General features: G+C 33.3%; 1 long non-coding RNA gene across 5 annotated transcripts in view; it reads left to right on the forward strand.

The window, feature by feature from the left end:
• The window catches only part of LOC139972630 (uncharacterized), a 190,469-nt gene that overhangs the window by 114,019 nt on the left and 56,426 nt on the right, over positions 1 to 20,024 (forward strand). For all 5 annotated transcript variants that reach the window (XR_011795040.1, XR_011795058.1, XR_011795052.1 and 2 more), the window contains exon 2: positions 6,508 to 6,626. This is a non-coding gene — a long non-coding RNA (uncharacterized lncRNA). The remainder of the gene's footprint in view (positions 1 to 6,507; positions 6,627 to 20,024) is intronic.

A 20,024-nucleotide genomic window follows, 5' to 3' on the forward strand; every position in this document is an offset into this window, starting at 1 on the left:
CGTTGTAATCGTCTTCGTTTCCACCGTCACCGTCATCTGCATTCGTGATCGTCATCGACGTCATAAAGTTATCATCATTTGTTGATTATGGGGATGAATCTGTTATTGGCAAATATCAAACTCACCTCTCTTTTCCAATACATGATATGCCTAGGGGCTGTTTTTCCTCTAAAGTTTCATAGAAACACACAAACTAAACTTTGTAGAAGCGTATATGCATGTTGAGAACATTCTGAAGAGATTCTTACAGAGTAATTGAACTAATGTAACATTTCTACATCATGTGGGGGATGATAGTCATTTCAGGACCAATATATATATATATATCACCTTTGACGAAACACATTCTTGCACTTTTCCGCTTGCAACGTGTACTTTTATCACGCCTGACAGGATTTTGTATTACCGCATAGATCACTGACAATCCCAATTTTCCCTCCTCCCTTTCCTTGACAGTTTAACTAAAGAAGAAACAAGTCTAGTTAGTAAATCATGTACGTGTTTGATTTGATTTCGAAAACGTTTTATTGACCACGAACAAGATAGAAAATAAGTCTGTTTGCTTATCAATTTAGTAGCACACTTTTGACCATTAACTTTTAGATGTTTTTTTCTGGGGTGATGGATCAGTTATTATATTCTATTTATTGAGAGGTTCTCGTTTTTTTTTTTTTTTTTTTGACAACTTCTGAAATGAGAAAGAGTGCATTACCCTGGAACAATTGTTCCAGTACAAAAATTTTGTATCATTTCTGAACATTGCACGATAGCTGATTTTAAGATTGGATTGAGATGGCCCAGCCATTGCAATGAGATGGCGAAGATTAATCTCTTTGAAAATTTGTTGAAGAATATACCTTAAAGATCAACTTCAGCCTCATCAGTATATCCGACCATAAAATGCCAAAAGAGAAAATGATTGGAATTACAAGGTAATCACACCACAGTGATTTATCATATCCCAACCAGTCACGTGATTATTATTATTTATATTCCACCTAGTGAGTAGTGACATAATCCCTTTGGGTTTGTTAAGGAAAGAAGAAGAAGAAGAAGAAATATTTAGGAAAAGAAGAGAAAGTTGAGATTTATTTGCTCTGCATATCGTTTAATACGAAAGAAGGGACGATTGCTTATTATAAGTTTCCTTTGTTTTCATTTCTTTTAAATGAAAATTTTTGTTTTTACCAACGTAAACTTGTCTCCAAATCACATGAAGGACACTTTAGCACAAACCATATTATTTTGATGGTCTAACGACATATTCTATGTTTGATACCTCGACAACTGGTATATCCTTCCCCACCCCCTTTATTCCACCCAAGCCCCCCCCCCCTCCATATTTTACTTTCAGCTGTCTATTGGTACAAAAGGCTTCCTTTTGTAATTGTTAATATATGACCAAATGAAATAGTAAAATGTTAATGATTTTTAAGGTGTTACAACAGTTGATAAAATTCCTCATTAAGTCATACCGTTAATCGTACGAAATATCAAGAAAACAATATTTAAACCAGTTGTGTGATCATAATTTATGCTTCCTTAAGAGAATAGTAATTTTTTGATGAATTTTCACATTAAAAAAAAAATCATAGCCCTAGACTATTTTACGAACAGGAAACGGGACGGAAGTAGTTATAGTCGAACAAAATGTGTGTCTGATTGTCTTCATCTGCGCAAGAAGGAATAATTTATATCAGGCCTGACGAGTGGGAAAGGAGGGGAGTGGAGAGGGGGGGGGGGTGAGGGGAGGTCAGGGTAGAGAGATATAAAACCGGGCCGGACTTGACTCTCGACGCCTCTTCTTGATAGTCTTTCCACGTAAGAGTGCTCATATTTGTCACCTGAGACTATCTTGTTGGGGGGAAGAAATATTATTATTTAATAAAGAACTCATAAAACAAAGACTCCATTGGAAGTTATCCACCTACTAATAAAAAATGAATAAAAAAAAAAAATCACGTGATAAATATTTTATCAACCGAAACGCGAAACCGGTCAAAATTCAATAGGTTAATTTGATCCTTTCTCTTATAGGTCCAATCACTTGTTATCAATTACACAATACAGGTGAAGCTGGTTTAGATTTCATAATGTGTCACAAGTACACTCCAACGAATGACTTAAGTGACTATGTGTAACTCAATTGACCCCGTATGACTCAAGTGTTAACTGACACGCCACGATTTATTAACACGTGACCTTTTTAGTCAAAACTCTAGATTCGTTGACAAATATAGGCTATGTATTTTTTTTTTCATTTACGTTTCAATCACACAGTCGTCTAATTATCATATAAATGGAACATGGACAAGTGTTTCTGTATTACTTCATTAATTAATTAATTAATAAATTAATTAATTAATTAATCAAATCAATGACTTCGGTATAATTTTCTTCATCTTTTTATAATTCGAAAAAGAGGACGCTACGAGACTATAGCATCTATACCTTTAAGTGAACACATTGTATTACTTTCTCACTATAGTTTTAATCAAATAAATGTCTAGTTGAGGAGTTGATCTTAAACTATGTGTGGAGCACTTCTTTAATTCACGTCGGCCACTGTTAGCCAGATACAACCCAAATAAAACAAATAATTATAGAAAATATTCAATCCTTTTAAATAATTGTTTAAATTATCCTTTTCTCCCCTTTCTTTATCAACGGAATCAGTTTTCCTTTACCTAAAGCCGAGAAGGAGAAGAAGTAAAAAAAAAAAAAAAAAGGAGAAAATCCGAAGCCTCCGAGATATGCTTTGATCGCTTCTGTACATATTTGTACGTCAATAAGATTAGAGCTCGGTATTGTGTCTTTATACGTGAAAAGTAGAGAAATATTTGATCTGGGTTTGAAAAAAAGAAGAAAAAAAAGATTGAATAGAAGGGAAAGAACAAATATGGTCGCTCTGTACAAAATGATTTTGGGAGGTTTTCTCAGTGACCGGGAGTAACTAGAGCATTTGGGAGCAATGCACTTTGCAGTTCTTGTAGCAGGATGGAATTGGACGTAACATTATATAGGCCGTGACTATACAGTTAAATTAAATACGGGTTACAATTTTTTTTTTTTTTTTTCATTCGAAAATATTGATAACTAATTTTGCTCTATTGTCACTCCCGAAGGCCCTTTGTCAATAAGCCATTTATACATTCTGCTAACAAAAGCCATTGTTTTTTATTTATTTATTTATTATTATTATTATCGGAATATCGATTTGATTTCAAATGTATTGTCGCTTGTCTCATTACAGAGCGAAACATTAAACTTTGTAACGTATGTTGTCTCATCATGGTGTGATAGGAACGGACAGTGTTAGTGTTGAAACACCTACAGCGAACAATTTACGTTGTATACTATGTACTAAAATGTCTAATTGTTCTATTATGCGTTAGGTTTGTCACTTTCAGTGGACAATCTGATGAAGCCAGGCCTGACGAGAGGGGGAGTCGTGGGAATGTGTGGGGGGGGGGGAGTAGCCCATGACTAGAGTCAGTTGAAGGGGGGGCAGGGACAATAGGGCAAACGTTGTCATAATTGACCGTTGTCGATGCTACAGGAGGAAGCCTTGCAATATTCCTAGTGACATTAATGTCATTGGGACAGTGTGGCATAGAGTCATAATGGCATAGTCAAACAGTGGCATAGTGACATATTGTTAGAGGAACATTGTGACATATATTGTCACAGAGGCACAGTAAAACATTGCCATAGTGTGACACACTGTCACAGAAACATTGTGACATTTCGTGTAATAGTATAACAGTGGCAAAGTGACATAACGTCATAGGAACATTGTGGCATAGTATACTATAGTGTCATAGTGGCATATTTAAATAGCGGGATAGTGTCAGAATGTTATAGGGCCATTGTGACACAATATCTTATTGTGTCATAGAATCATTATAAAACAGTGACGTAGTTGCATAGGTTCACACGAACATTGTGACATAGTGTCATCTTGTGTCTTAGTGAAATAGCTACAAATAGCCACACATTGGCATAATAACAAGTTGCCATAGTAACAGAGCGTTTTACTGGAAATGTATCAGATACATACATAGTGGAATGGTAACGTAGTGGCATAGTGGAACAATAGCACAGTGGTATAGTGTCATGTTGCATATAGTGTCCCGGTGCCATAGTGGTGAAAAGTACATTGCTACCATTTCTAACGCATCTTAGACATATTTTCAGACAATGCAGTAATATATGTACATATGAATATGTTGCTAAACTCTTGTATCCTGCACGTTGTGTAGATGCTATGCGGATAGATGATATGGGTTTGTATACTTTATGCATACGAACAACCCTATTATATTCAATTGCCAAGTAAATGCTATTGAAGCTATTGAAACGAAGCATTGTGTAGAGATGTGCATGCACACATGCACACATAAATATGATGCTATTTGTAATGATTTCTACTCGTCAATATATATATAGTCTTATAAGTGGTGAATCCTCTCCGTATAGTCTTAATCCGTACTTACAAATGAAGAAGCTCTAATTCTTTTTCCATTTCCATACGTCACAAAATATTTGAATTAATCGTGTATTAATCACTTAGATATAGCAGAACATGTTTCTATATATAATTTTAACACGTTGTCACTATAGTGAAGGTATACCCTTTAAGTTTTGTAATCTGGCATGTCCATCCATCTGACGTCACAATAGCTGTGGACAACAAAGCATATAGACACGTGATGTATACGACATGAAAATCTGACTTGGGATATGAAATATTTCATATTAAAAAAAAACATGATCTGTACACACAAAACAAACTGTAAATAGTTTCAATTTTTGAATAAGATTGGTCACTAAATAACGATGTGTAATTTCATTGATCAAAACTAAATATTCACCTTATGTGTTTATTTCGTTTAAATTGAACAACGTTCTCCGTCATAAATGGCAATGCTTTATATATATATATATATATATATATATATATATATATATTTTTTTTTTTTATTGGCTACCGTAAGTAGAAAGTGTTTCTGCATTACAGTAAAATGATTGATGCGTTCAAGCAATGCCTCCCACCTCGGCAACTCATAAATTGAATATCCCTATCTCTGCAAAATATTTTTCTTTATCCACATTCATTTCTTTAAATAAGACATTCTAATTTCGACAACCCCCCCCCCCCTTCACCCCTCATTTTTTACGAAGAATATATAACTTAGAACCTTTTGACAACAAAGAAACGAATTTTCATAGAATCGACATGAAATCTATATTTTAAGCAATCATTTTTAAGTGTAATTAACAATTCAATTGCCTTTGTGCCAACAACTTTCAAAATGCAGAGTGTTTCCACCCTGCCGACTAGCTTCTTCATAAGAAATAAAACAAGACTAAAAAAAGAAAAAGAAGAAGAAGAAGAAGAAGAAATCAAAAAAAGAAAGAAACACGAAAGATTAGAGAAAGCAGAAGTTTTAAAATGCAAAATGACAGAATTAATCCCCTTTTTTTGTTTTGTGTGTTTGTGATACCGATAAAATGGTTTACTTTTTGCGAAGCTAAGTAATTCATATTTTCCTTTTTCCTTTATTTTCTTTCTTTTTATTATTTATAAATTTTATACGGTAAGGGGGCACTCAACAGTCCTTTGTTCGCTCGGGCAATGTCGCTTCTACCTTTTGGTGGGGGTCAAATCGTGATTTGGAAGAACTTTTCTGGATTAGTACACATCCTTCCTACGCTTTTTAATGCTAAGAGCAAACGTCCCTAGAACCCCGGACAAACGCGCGGCCGTTCACTCTTTCTTGAAGCTGCCGCTGAGGGTGACTACAATTTCACTATCATCCTTCCTTTTCTTCCCTTTTTTCTTGGGAATGTACCTTGTTTGAACTCATCCTTATTCTTTACTAATGCAATTTATCTTGTTCCTTTTTTATATTATTATCAATATTTTAAACAGTTATTCGATTCCTCAACAAATGACAAATGTAAACATATCACACTACTGCCTGTATGTCCTGCATATTCTTTGGAGGGGGGACGGGGTTCTCCTTCAAGTATTTTTTTTTATCGCGTCAAATTTTAATTTTAACTTTGTTGTTCTTTTCTTTTACTTCTAACCTATGTTTATCATCATACATAAGAGATCTGTTCACTCCTTTGTTTGGTATGACATGTTTTTCAAGAGGGGGGGGGGGGGGTGGTGGGGGTGGAATCTAGTATTGACTCAAGTGACCAGCGTCTGGTACAAGTTCAGTCTCTTATTCACACTCTTCTTGTGATATATCTTGATTGACTTCTAGGCGACTTCTTGTCATATATTTCTTACTCCTTCTTTAAATGGAGTCTGTGCCCTTCTATAGACTCCCATCAAGAGTTCCCAACAATGGGTAAGCCTTTGGACAAACATTCCTCGTTTGTGAAAAAAAAAATGATTTTACGCTCAAATGGATAGAAAAGGGCGTCCTTCTTTCTTTACTTTTAATTGATCAGGGTTTTTTTAACAATATTTTTCTCCATGTTTCTGGCTAGGGGGCCTGTTATGACGAAAGTGATTTCCCTATTTGCTTCCAGCCATAAGAGATAACGCCGTTTCTACTCCGTAAGCAAGCTTGGCTATGTAGCTAACCACAGAGAAAATGACGCTAGAGGTAAGACATTTTCTTTGTAAGACAAAAAAGAGAAGCCATTTTCCTGCAACTGGATTAAATAAGTCAACGTAATTTATATGCCATTAGACGTACATGCACAAATAAACTTACAATATATAGTTGCAAGAATATGTATATAAATATATATATATATATAATATGTATATAATACATATATATATGTCTTTATATATTATATATATATGTATATATATATATCATATATATATGTAAATATATATATATCATATATATGTAAATTATATATATATATATATATATATATATATATCATATACTATACTATACTATACTATATTATTTATTACTTAATATTTTAGCCTTCCGGCTCTTTAGTTTAGCTTCTTTCTCGTTTTGATGAATTTTAACGATGATGAATCTCATCAATAATAACATCAAAACTAAAGAGTTTTTACAAATGAACTTTTATGAGACGCAAATCAGAATTTAAACTAGACTTAGTTGTTCCTAATAAGACTCCATCAAATGAGAAAAAATATTAAAAACACATCATAAATAACGTGTTCTTTAAACCATCACAAAGATATATTACAACTCTCAAAACTTGCTTATGTTATGGAAATATACATATAGACGTATTAACAGAAATGGTTTCTTCTCTTTTAAAAAAAAAAATATATTATTTTCGTTTCCCCTCCTTCTGATATTTCTTTCCATAATCGATTGGTTGCCATGGATGTGTTATCCTTGTTATTTTGCTTGTAAATCCCAGTTAATCTTTGTTGAGATAGGTCTTAAATAAAACATGATTGTGTGTATTGGCGATGTTGTAATTTATTAATAAAACTTATAGACGTCTGTGACCTTGAAGAAAAAAAGAAATACTAAACACAAAAACACCGGAACAAAACAAGAAAAGAAAATCACCATCAATAATACTCTTCGTTTCCTTTCATTAAACAAAATATTGCCTGATATTTGAATAGAAAATATGAAACTCTCCGTTTGTTTAAACTACTAACAACAAAAAAACAAGAATAAAACACGAAAGAATAAAGAATGGGCTCAAAATGAGTTGTATAGAATTAATCTCTATCTTATAACTTTCAATATTTATTACTTTGAAAGAATCACGCAAGTGACGAAAACTAAGGAGCTATTATTCTATTCAATATTAACAATCCAATAACGTACCAATTGTTAAGAAAGAATATATTTGGTTTGTCTTTCGCCCGTTTTCTTCAAATCTTCCCTCTATTGATTACATACAATTCTAACGTTTTTGTTTTTATTGTCACGAAACAGCTCCAAATCTTCAAATAACCAAAAACGTTATTACTTTTTTTATTTTGGTACAAAAACTAATATCAAAATGATCGTTAGATTTCGTTCATTTGCTGCAATAAAAACAAAATGAATAGAGAAGGTTATATATATATATATATATATATTCTTGATTTCTTTATATTTGTTTTCATAGTTAAGGTTGTTTTTGTGTGTGTCTGAAATTAAAGTTACTCACACCGTGTTTTTCTGATCTCATGTTTTATGCTTTAATCGATTCTACGAGCTACAAAAAAGAGAGAGGGGGGGGGGGGGAGGGGGAGGACAGAAGCACAACAAAATATGGAGTAGAAATCTCTTGTCTGAATAAAGAATAATCCATAGATTGTACTATTATTAGGAAATGTTCGAAATATGAAAACAGATATATTACAAAGAAGTACATGAAAACTAGAAACAGACGCAGCTAACAACCTGCCTGTTTAAATATGGAGACTTATGTGAGTCTGGCGAGTTGTGTCAGCAAAAAGACTTGTTTCAACCTCGAGACTGATATGTAGTAAACCAGAATATTAATGTAAGCTTGTAAACTAATGCAAATCCTGGAGACTTGTGTCAGCATGAAGACTTGAAGCTTGAAGACTTGTACAAGCTTGAAAACTAATTTAAGCTAGCTTAAAGAAGATTTGTTTAGACCCGAAGACTTATTTAATAAAGTTGACTTGTATAAGCTTGAATATACTAAAGTTTAAGCCTGAAAACTTACATAACCCAGATGACTTATGTAAGCTTGAAAACTAATTCAAGCTTTAAGACTTATGTAAGTTTGAATACTCATATGTAAAACCTGAAAGACTTATTTTGAGAGTAAAGACCGTTATATGTTAGCACGAAAGTCTAAGACTTGTTTAAGCCTAATAACATTTAATTGGATTTGTGTGTATAACTTCTTACACATTTTTTCTTTTACTTAAAAGATACCGGAAAACTGTGGATAACTACATTATTATTTATTTAACGTTATTAACGTTATGCAGTGAACATGACTAAATGATTATTTACTAATGGATATATGAAGATGATTTAAAATAGAACCTCGATAGTGGTGCTGCACTTAATGGAGTGTTTTGTAAAACGCTCTTTTACAAGTAGGCCTATTTGTTGTTATGAAATTGAGTTTAATCGTGTGTACACCCCTCCCCCTGTTTCTTTCCTCAATCAGATTGAAATATGATTCGGTGAAAATGCTCCAGAATCAAATGGTGTAGTCACAAAAAGAGGCATATGCTCGCATGGCGATGTCAGCTATAGTAATAAATCAATTGTAAACTGTTATTCATTCAGTCAAAAAGAACAAGTTAAAAACAAAAAGCAACAGCAACAGCACAAACAACAACAGCAGAAACAACAGCAACAACAGCAAGAACAAGATAATTGCTTTGAAGCAAAGACAAAATGGCTCAAAGCTATGTTTCATCTCTCTGGAATCTATTGGTTGATATCGTTGCTGTAAATTTTTAGCATACATTAATCAAGGATATGACACTGGGCAGTGGGAGGATATTCTTTACGCATTATACCAACGTGTCCGCAATGGAAATGTTGATAATGTTATATATACCTTCCCAATACACACACACACACATATATATATATAGATATAGATATATATATATATATATATATATATATATATATATATATATTAATCCGCTACTTGTTAACCATATATAACCTTGTAGATGTTACGTTGAACATATCATGTGTTTTAAATGTTTGCATTGAACTTAACAGCAACAATACTCAAAACGAACGTTACTTTTTTTAACTGTTAAATGTTGTAACGACTCTACCGACTAAATTTTGACAGGAAAGTGATTCGAGAAAAACAATCGGAAGAAGAAAAATAATTCAGTGTATCAATAAAATGTTAAATGGCAAAGACTTAACTTGGACCATCACCTGAAGTGACTGTTTTCCAACTCTATCTATAGTGAACGATGAGTGAAACGTGATATATTGCTCAATAATTTAAAGACAATTGAAAAGAAAAAATTCTACCCACTAAACCACCCACTAAGTTATCGACATTTGTACGTTAGGCACCCTATTCGCAGAGTTCATTAATTAACCACTTCCTATCCTATAGGCTGTTTCATCTCCCTTTGTTCTGTATTTTAATTTCTATAAATTGTTCTTTGGTCCACCCCCCCAACCCCCCCCCCCGTTTCATTGGTTATCTGTGTCTTTCTGTCTTAAGTTTTATATGTGTCTTTAATCTGTTATCGTTCCAGTTTGCCTTGGAAGAAGATCCTGCTAGGATCGAAACGTCATGCCTTCTAAGTTACACAAAATTTAAAAGTATTTCAGTACTGTTTTCGTTTTGTTTTCACAATGTTCACAGGTTTTCTTTTTGAGGTTTAAAACCTAACTCAGTGACAGTACAATGAACACGATTCAAATGGTAGAACAAACAGATAGTAACACTGAGGCAAGTGGTTCGAATCTTAGCAAAAACTTAAACATTATTTTCTCTGTTCTAGTCTTGTTTGTATAAAATTTCCCAATTTTTTTTCTCGAATTTTCTATTGAAATCCCCTTCCCTTCCACGTTCTGTGTTGTATCGAATGAACTTGAGGTATAATCCCTGGCTACAAGGGACTGTGTCGTCTGCGTCTGACTGGTTGCCCCACCCCAATCCCACCCCACCCCACTCCCACCCATCAGCAAATAAAGGTTGATATAGTTCAATTGGTAGAGAATATGGCTGGTAACGTTGAGGTCAATGGCGAGAAATCCGTTCTAACCTAAACTTTCTTTGCCATGTTCAATTTTTAAGATGAAAAACAAGAAGGCATAAAAAACATATGTTCTTGGGCATCGTTGCTACCGGATATGACGTCACAGAAATTGACATGGAAAATTCACAAAAGAGAAAGAGACTTTACAATTGAAACTATTAATGAGGTCGAAAAAAAATTTGAAATTGTAATCTCTATTATTTAGTTTGAAAAGCCATTTGACTAAAAATACAACAGTCGATTATTTTCAATATCAATGATGAATATTTCATAAAAGAAAAAATGAAGAAAATTTCAATGGGTAACGACGAATTATTCGTTCTCGTTAGTACTCTGGCATTAGCAATATTTTTCTTTAAATCAATTTATGAGATGACAAATGAGATTACATTTTACACTTTGGTTTACTCATATAGTATCGAGAATGTTGAGTTGATATTTGATATTTTTTCATTATAATTATTATTTTTATTATTTTTTTCATTACACATTTTCTCTTTACACTGTCAAACCATCTTAAAAACTGACGCATCCTTTCCAATGTACTTTCTATTTTTGAAAGGATTTTCTTTGTTAAATAGTTACACCTAAATATTCGTTGCTAAAAATTGTACTAGAACGAACTAATTATCATACAGAAAAGTGAACCAGATAAATACCTTTGAATAAATTGAAAAACATTGGCTAAATTGATCTTAAAAGCATATACTATATTTACAATTGAAAGCTATACATATTTATGCGTCGAATGGCGCTACAAGCTCGTGGTACAAACCTCGACCATTCTAGCAACAATCTCGATAAATAAAAACATAATCTATAAAAATCAGTTCACCGTCGCAAACTGGAGCGACCAGAAATTAAACAAACAACTTTGAAAAGATTGGAAGTGACGTAATAATACAATACATACAAATATTTAAGACGTCATTTTGTCTGCAGGGTTTAACAGTTAATAAGTCATTCCGAGCAGACAAAATGTCTGAATCCACATATACTTATATAGATAGAATAATATAGATAGAATAAAGTATTTATGCAGCCCACCTTCTATCTATCTATGGCGAGATGACATAGCAATGCACAACTCATGGGTTGGTGAGGAACAAGTCAATACACGAACAAGACAGAAATTAACATATTTATTCTTACTATCAAATATTATAACACTATTAGAAAAGAACATGCGCTATAGATGACCTTTGAACCTATCAATGTTATCAATCATGTAGATAGGGATAGGAACAGAGGTCCAAAGCTGCGGTCCACAAAATGCGAAGGCTTTAGTACCAATTTTTTATTGACAATAACACGTTCATTATGACATTTTCCAATAGACACTGTGCACACACACACAACCACCACCAAAAAAGAACCACATTCAATAGTGAAATACATTCCCCCCCCCCCCAAAAAAAAACCCCGGATCATTGTGAGAAAACCGATATGTTAAATTGTTGATAAATTAAAATCAAGTAAATTCGATGCATGTTACAAGAGGGAAAAACAAATATACACTTACAATAACCAGGGACGGTATTCATTCTGTCCTATTTTAATGAGAAAAGGGTTATACTTCAAGAATAACATCAAAAAGAAAATCAATTTTTAAACAGGAATTGTTTCTATATGAAATTACGTTGAATCGACTATATCCCCCATGTCAATAAATTTAATCTGTTGAAGAAATTTGTCAAGAACTGAACGAAATATGCTATTTATCAACTCAAAATAATATCATATATATATATATATATATATATATATATATATATATATATATATATATATATATATATATATATATATATATATATATATATATATATAGATCTATCTATATATATATATATATGTATATCTATATATATATATATATATATATATATATATATATATATGTTGTGTTTTGTTTTTACGTAACCCAATATGCTATAGAAATTATCTGATGATAATCTCAATTGATTTTAATAAATTGTAAGACATTTCTACTGACAAAATGTATCTATTTACTATCACTAGCAAAAATGATCCATAAATGACTTTGAGAATTTTGTTTTCTTTACGAAAATCTTATGAATTGCTCCTTTCAATTTTGACTTTTTGGTGGAGCAGTTAATGTATTATCACGGTTCTTCTGATAGACAGTTTATTTAATAGGATTTTATATAGTAGCTTGTCTATTCACGTGCCATCCCGTGGCTTTCAAATGACGTAAACTAATACAGACGTAAGCAGTTTTACCCTGAGGCATGATGCTTCCCGAAGTAGTCCACGTTATTAGCGACTGTTGTATATATATATATATATATATATATATATATATATATATATATATAGCTGTAATGGAATGTCAGTTCAACATCATGTGATCTCATGTAATATTTACTTACATGATTATATTGGTTACATTTTTCAAAGAGGATAACATCTTTTAATTTGTATAAGCTATTCTTTTATAAGTTAAGCCTTTACATGAGAAAGAAATTCACCAAACTGCACTAAAATTCGTTAATCGCGCGATAGTGGAGGAAGATTTATCTAGATTTGACTCAAAAACAAACGGTCAAAACGTCAGTGAATTTCCAAACTCTCTAGTTGCCAATCTCTCGCCGCGACAGTAGAATTTTACGTTCTTTATGTTCTTTCTCTTTTTATCCCCTTCATCTTTGCATCATTTATCTTGCAACACATGATGCATAATAGTTCGAGATATTATATTTATATACTTTTTCATTCAAATGCCAACACTCGGTGTAATTTAAAGACATGCGATTCTTTCGTAAGAATAAATAAAAAAAAAATATATATATAAATGGTCTAATTGGCGTGTAACGCTCTATGCTGAATTTATTATCCTATCATGAAGGGATTCGAATAGTTATCAGCCTACATCTTGGGGATTAAGTAATACTTCCTGTTGTAGAGGTTTTTTTACTTTAAAGTATTATTCCGACCCCCTCCCAATAGATACTACGCATCGCATATTAACGTGGTGATGGAAATACTGCACTATTGCACAAATATCTACACTCTCAGTTGCATGCAAATATTCATAGGAAACATTCTTGTGTACACAAGGCAAATTGTAAAGGAAATACATTCTATCGTGTTTTTTTTCTTTCTTTCTTGGAAATGTTGTTTCTTCCTGATATACCCTTCAATTGTTAACTAACTGCGATAATAAGTTGACACAATATACTGCTACTTCACAAAGACTGAGATCATTTCTCCTTATATAAGTGTGGATTTTAATATTACCGAGGAGTGACGTCACGTTGAATTAATTATAAATTATACAGGATATATCCGGTTTCATTTGGGCGCTTTTAGTTATTTATTTGTTAAGGAACTCACTCTTAGGAAATTAAAATGATTTAGGTCTTAACAGACTAATCATCCTTATATTTACAATAATGATTTTAAAATAACGAAACCCTTTGAAAATGCTACAATAATCATAATTAAATTAATAATAATTTATAGGTGTGGTTTTAACTCAAGTACCGAGGAGTGACGTCACGTTCAATTAAATTATAAATTATACAGGATATATCCGGTTTCATTTGGGCGCTTTTAGTTATTTATTTGTTTAAGAACTCATCCTTAGGAAGTAAAATGATTTAGGTCTTAACAGACTAATCATCCTTGTATTTACAATAATGATTTTAAAATAATGAAACCCTTTGAAAGTGCTACAATAATAATCATAATAATAATGATAATGATAATAATAATAATAATAATAATAATAATAATAATAAATAGACAAACAAACAAAAAGTAAACAAATTATTCGTTTCCTCATTTGTCACACAGACTCAATGCGAATCAAAACAGGTTATGTGTGACATGAAATTACTAATGGTGGAGTGAAATGAAACTATCAATTTTTAGAGAAACAAACCCATTTTATCATCAAAACTCGTATGGTCCTTATAGTACAAAAGATAGGAGTTTTGGTTAACAGATGCTCCCACCTGGTTTGCTTCCTCCCCTCATTACCCGTGTCCTTCTAACACCTCCCCTCCTTAACCTCACCCCCCAGCTCAGCCGAATTTGTGACTAGGAATTTCAGAATATCTCAAGATAATCCAAACACTGTTTTATGTAACATCCGAAAACATTACAAAAGAGAGAAGGTTATAAAAGTCATGCAGTCTGTGATGTAATCGAAATTTTTTTGTTTCATGCATATACATTCATTTATAATACCGCATGACTGGAAACATAATAACCAAAATGTCATTGTTTCCAAAGTACAATTATCTTGTCTTGAACGGAAATAACGTACCCAAAGATGGCATCAATAAATCTATAAACCATGATATATATATAACATGATATCAGAATTCCAATACAATGTTCTTATTTTTTTTTCATTCGAATCTTTACAATATCTATTTCCTACTTGCGTTTGGGAAACTCATTTCATACTCTATTCATAATGTATGTATGTATGTATGTATGTATGTATGTGTGTATGAATGCGTGTTTGGTGGTGTATGTATGTATGTATGTATCACGTGTGTGTACTATGTATGTATATGTGTGTATCAATTATTTGTCTATATTAAGCAAGTTCTTTCCGTTGTTATTCAATAGTGTCATTTTTTTCATTTTTCAACCTGTTCCATAACTATGCATATCCAGATAGTACATATGTGCTTTGACGTCTCACAAAATTAACTTATCGTAAAACAACTCTGCTCTCTTGTTGTTCTTAATTATACAGTTAGACTATCAATAAGTTGTGATGGTCTGGAATGGCCTGTTTTTTTTGTGTGCACTCTTTCTTTCATGTTTTATATTATTACTCACTATTAACAGAGAAACACTTGCCACGGTGCGTCTATGCTGGAGTGTCACATTGTCATATAAAGACTAACTCACACACTCACACACAAAGCGATCTGCCGACACTTATTGATACATTCAACATATCACCAGAAGAACAGAAGTAAAAATATGAGGGAGAAAAAAAAAAAGGGTTGCAAAATTTTTATTAAATATTTATATACGAAACTGTCAAACCGACAGAACGTGTACTAAAAAAAAAAGAAAAAAAGTGTACCTTTTGTTTGTGTTCTACATTTTATTGTTCTCGTCCTATTTCTTTTCGAAGCTATTTGTGCTTTGCGTCGAGAATCAATACATGTATAACCTACATAGTCCCATTATAATATAAACTGACTGTCTCATCTATACTTTGAAGGCACCTGTGTACAAACATCTATTGTCTTCAAGTCTGGGAAAAACGCAAACTGTCCCACGAGTGACCCAGGCGTTATCAAAATCGTCGACTTTAGATCTCACCTAACATAATAGATTGCGGACAAATATATTTTTATATTATCACAACTTTGATGTTGAAGCGCTATGTACAAAAGAGGGTTAGTACGCTATTGAGTTACATTTTCTTTATAACAAAAAGGCTATAGGGCTAGAATTTATATAGCTCTACAGACAGAGAGAGAGGGGGGGGGGGGGAAGACAGACAGAATAGCTAAGAGAGAAGTACAAGAGGCAATTTGAACTCTGGGTTTATATAACACCCACGGCAATTGTTGCAATTGTGTTACACTTATTCTCCTCCTGTTATGTCAAAAGAAGTGCGGTCATGTAAGGAAAAGGGTTGTATAAACAAACATGGTAAACATACAATTAAAGTTGGTTGTACTTTTGGCAGGAGGTCGTTTTAAGTGGGCTATAGGCCTCTTTTCGTTTGCCGAAATACAAAAAAGAAAGAAAAAAAAGAGGTTTTTTCCCCCCTTTCTGTTTGTTAACTTCTTTTTTTTTCTTTTCTTTTTTAAAATGCTGGCCTGGAATGGTACTTTTATCCAACGATTGACCTCTTTTCCCCTCCACATGTTTTACTTTGTAACCCGTTAACCGTCATATAGTGTTTGAAAAGAACTTGAAGAATAAGTCAAACACCATATTAAAGGTTTTCGAGATGAGGCTCATATTCTGTTTACCGTGATTTGGTTCTCTCTTTCAAGAATCTTTGAAAATATTACTTCGTTGAGTAGTTGACTGTAAAGAGAGAAGATGTTACTGGCGGAGTCAATCATTGTCTCTGGGGGAGGCTGAGGTACAAGGTTTGCATCTAAATCATGGAATAGCCTATCCTCTTACTATGCCAAGGAGAAACTTAATATTTGCTAACAATCTTCTCAAAGTAACGCAATACCGTTATAAAGTCTAGAAAGTACAGGGTTCTTAGCCTTACATGGTTAAATCCTAGATTCAATTAAAAATGAAACAATCTTATTTATTGACTATCAGACGAGGGGCCATCTCTTCGGTTTTATTGCGACATTTGATCCCCGTATGTGACCTTTCCTATAGGAGTTTGTAATAAAGAAGAAGAAGAATAAGAACAGGGGGGGGGGGGGGGGAGAGGGAAGAAAATCTTACAAAGTAAAGTTCGAAGAATTGTCCCTGATTCGACAGTAAACGTGTCGACGTCAATTGTTGAACTTAGTTTTAACATGAGTTTTATAACTTCTTCATCTCCTTCTTCTCCATCATGTTCTTCTCCTTCTCCTTCTCCTTCTTCTTCTCCTTCTCCTTCTCCTTCTTCTTCTTCTTCTTCTTCTTCTTCTTCTTCTTCTTCTTCTTCTTCTTCTTCTTCTTCTTCTTCTTCTTCTCCTTCTCCTTCTCCTTCTCCTTCTCCTTCTCCTTCTCCTTCTCCTTCTCCTTCTCCTTCTCCTTCTCCTTCTCCTTCTCCTTCTCCTTCTCCTTCTCCTTCTCCTTCTCCTTCTCCTTCTCCTTCTTCTCCTTCTCCTTCTCCTTCTCCTTCTCCTTCTCCTTCTCCTTCTCCTTCTCCTTCTCCTTCTCCTTCTCCTTCTCCTTCTCCTTCTCCTTCTCCTTCTCCTTCTCCTTCTCCTTCTCCTTCTCCTTCTCCTTCTCCTTCTCCTTCTCCTTCTCCTTCTCCTTCTCCTTCTCCTTCTCCTTCTCCTTCTCCTTCTCCTTCTCCTTCTCCTTCTCCTTCTCCTTCTCCTTCTCCTTCTCCTTCTCCTTCTCCTTCTCCTTCTCCTTCTTTTGTTTCCTCTTCTTCTTCAATTTGATTTTGCTTTGACTTTACTATTTGATACTGATAGTTGATTGTATTGAACCAGACAGGCCAGAAACGGCACAGGGTTTGTATAGATGACTTCGTCAATGGTTAAGAGGGACCCCTGCAGGGCCACTTTACAAAGACTCTTGTCCACGTTCTAAATAACCACCGAGTTTTTTAAATAGCAATTGTGGAAAGATTTTTTATATTTAAAACTGGGTGATCCACCCCCCCCCTCTTGGAATTTCTTTGTTCTGCGAGTGTGCGGCCCAGGGGTCGTCGAAACAGACCTCCATGTAAGGGGGCTCCTGATTTTGAAAAATAGGTTTAAACGCAAGGTTGTACCATACATAGTCTTGAAATGAAAAAGAAAGCAAAACATTCCAACGACTGAACGTTTTTTTTTCTACGATTGCATGACGATAGAGGTGGCATCGGGTGGGGGTGGGGAGGGGGAGGGGATGGCCCACTTATTCACTATCTTTTTTTCTTTTGAGTGATTTGTTTGACTTCATACCCGACGTGTACAGTCGTAAATAAGAATGATTTTCAAATAATTTTTTTTTTAAAGAATCCCGGGAGATACGTCACACACATTGAATCATACACGCGAGACTCCTTATTAGTCACACATAAGATTTGTCTTTGCGCAAGTGCAAGCAGAAATTATATAACGAAAAGAATTATGAAAATAACCATTCTTATTTTGACTTTCTCTATTTTATGATGATCATAAAAAAAGAAGGTGAAATAAAATAAAGTAAAACACACTTTATGGGGAAAAAAGGACTTCTCCTGTGTTTAATTCTCTCAGTCAGTGTTGGAATCAATAGTCTGTCTGTCTGCCTGATCACTGGATTTAATATATAACCCGTGAATTTTGTAGCAATATTGAGAGACACAGGAGTCGTGAAATTTAAGTATTAAATGTATAAATTAACCCAGAAAACGTATAAAGAACAAATTCCAATAAAAAAAAATGGTTGAATATGGTACTTTATTTTTTATTTTATTTTTTATGTGCGATGTGCGATGGATTATTATTTAATCCTCTTATCATCAACAACTTCATAAAGGATACATCACATATTTGCAGTTTCTTTCTTTCTTCTTTAACATCGTTTTCTAAATTAAATGTTCATTGGTTTAATGAAAATCCTTAATACAAATCATGATAAAATATATACCTTATTCAAAGTGAGATTAATATGGACGAAATTATGATTTCACACAAATGTCTATAGAACGTAATCAGCAAGTTGTTTTTACTGTGGTGATTTTTGTTAATTTATTAACTTTGCTAAATTTAAGAAAATCTTGCTTCGTTGTATTTTATTTCTTAAATAGAAATACTTGGGGGGGGGGGGAGTGAGGGTTGGAGGAAAAGGGGGAAGATCACGGGTAAAGATGAAATGATGAAGGGTGGTTACACTCTAAGTTCACTCTAAACTAAAAAAAAACTTTGTTTTGAAAAGTCATTTTTAATGGGTTTTTTTTTTAAACACTCACTTCAACCTAGTGATATAAAAGTTACCTCACATGTATATGCTTAATGAATCGTATTTTCACGTGTTCAATTTGTCGTATCAATAAGTACGTTTCATCCTCACGAATACATGATACCGATCTCTAAAGGTTATTGTGATAAATAAAGCACTATATTACCGATCAATTAATCTCTGCTATTAATTTGAAGAATACCCGAGTTTCTTTCGATTTTGATGTAACCCCCTGAGGTACAAGAAGAAAAGGAAAATATCACACACGACACCTCATTATTAAACCATTTATATAATATATACTTTAAAAAACCAAGAAACTTCGATTTAGCGCTAGACTTGTCTAACTACTTTGTTCATAACATTCAATATCATTTGCTTTTCACAAACGGAACAAAAAGATGAATTTACCGTCTACGACTTATTCATAAGATTTATTATCATCCAGAAAATAGAGAAGCCCCCCCCCCTCCCTTCCAAAAAAGAAATGGAAGCAAAGAAAATTGGTTCACCACGTTTTTAAATTAAAAATCATTCTACGATTGCTGTTTGAATAACCCAGTGGACATTTAGAACGTGGACAAGAGCCATTGCATGTATACAGTGGCCCTGCAGGGGTCCCTCTTAACCATTGACAAAGTCATCTATACACCACGACGAGATACCGCATGGCATGATAATAACAATCATACTAACACGAGTGAATTATATATATATATATATATATATATATATATATATATATATATATATATATATATATATATAT

Source organism: Apostichopus japonicus, chromosome 2, assembly GCF_037975245.1.
Source record: "Apostichopus japonicus isolate 1M-3 chromosome 2, ASM3797524v1, whole genome shotgun sequence".
Classification (NCBI taxonomy): Eukaryota; Metazoa; Echinodermata; class Holothuroidea; order Aspidochirotida; family Stichopodidae; genus Apostichopus; species Apostichopus japonicus.